This window comes from Zophobas morio, unplaced genomic scaffold (genome assembly GCF_036711695.1).
Source record: "Zophobas morio isolate AGI-343-1 ecotype UQ-CSIRO unplaced genomic scaffold, CSIRO_AGI_Zmor_V1 ptg000014l, whole genome shotgun sequence".
Lineage (NCBI taxonomy): Eukaryota > Metazoa > Arthropoda > Insecta > Coleoptera > Tenebrionidae > Zophobas > Zophobas morio.
This window is the reverse complement of record NW_026972119.1, coordinates 8,135,031-8,136,375: the sequence shown is the minus strand read 5'-3', so window position 1 is coordinate 8,136,375 and position 1,345 is coordinate 8,135,031.

The window sequence follows — 1,345 nt, the reverse complement described above, 5'->3', positions numbered from 1 at the left end:
AAGTAACAGCTATATTTTTATGTAGTATTTCAGATCTTTTTTTAAGTAGGGATTATTAATGTTTTTTTTTTCTAGAACAATAGTGAGAAAGATAATGTAAAGTATAAACTGTGAAGTGCTTTAGTGTGTACATTTTTGTTATTTAAACCGTTGATGTCACGGATTTCAGTAAACAGTAATTTGTTGAGAGCAAACTTACTTATTCAATACAGAATTTGAGATTGAGGGAAAATTAGACTCTGAGAAAGTTTTTGTTTAATTCAACGAGTGTGTCAACAAGTTTTAAGTTTTCAGCAGAGAAAGTAACATCGGGGCAAACACAGTTTTATTATTTAAATGATATAAAAGATTCCAAACAGTTATGAAACTGTTTGCTTTAGAGTCATAAATAAATATTGTCAACGTGTTGTTTAATTTTGTAGTTTCTTGAAATCTTTGATATTTTCGCATTTTAAATTCATCGTTGAAAGAAAATGTCCTTTTATTTTTATATTTAAATGTGATGACAGTACAGGCTTATACAGGTTACAGGGGCAACCATAAGATAAAATATACTTATATAATTCAAACTGAAAACATGAATATACCACTATGCAAAATATATAATTATATATATTGCTAAAAGTCGGAGAATGCGCTGATGAATGCTGATTTAAGAGTAAATCTCTAACATCACTGGGCAATATTACTACATTAAAAAAATCACGCCCTAGAATCTGGTTGTAGTTTAGTTTCCATTTAATTGTACCGCTTGTGGGTACAAAAAATTTTATTTCTTATAAGTACCTATTTTATTAACTACATTAGTTACGGAAGTTATCTTGAAGGTGAAAGTCTTCCAGATTAGATCTAACATACATTACCTACACCAGAGTAAATATATAGCGAAAGTAACATATTTTCACTTCCACTTACAAAGCTTACTATGCTTTGTAAGTGGAAGTGGCAGCCGCTACAGTTCGTGGAACTTCCAGATTTTTTTTAAGTATCTACATATATTCTTTGTAAAAAGGTAGTGGAATTCTAAGTTGCTCTTATTTTTTTTAATCTTTATATTATTTATAAACAAGGTGTAATCGTTGTGGCAAGGACCAAACATCCGTCAGAATAAAAAATGATCACCATGAAACAATACCAAAAAAAGGTCCTTCTCAGGACCACGATTTTTTTCTACAACTAATAATCTTTCCTATTGAGCTTCAACGATGAATAAATGCATAAACAAACGAATGATAACCTGCAAAAAGTCGTTATACTTTTAATTGAAACTAAAAGTATTTATTACATCGTTTTTATTCGAACGTTTTTCCACCTACTGTTTAAAAGGTAGACAACTGGAATCGCG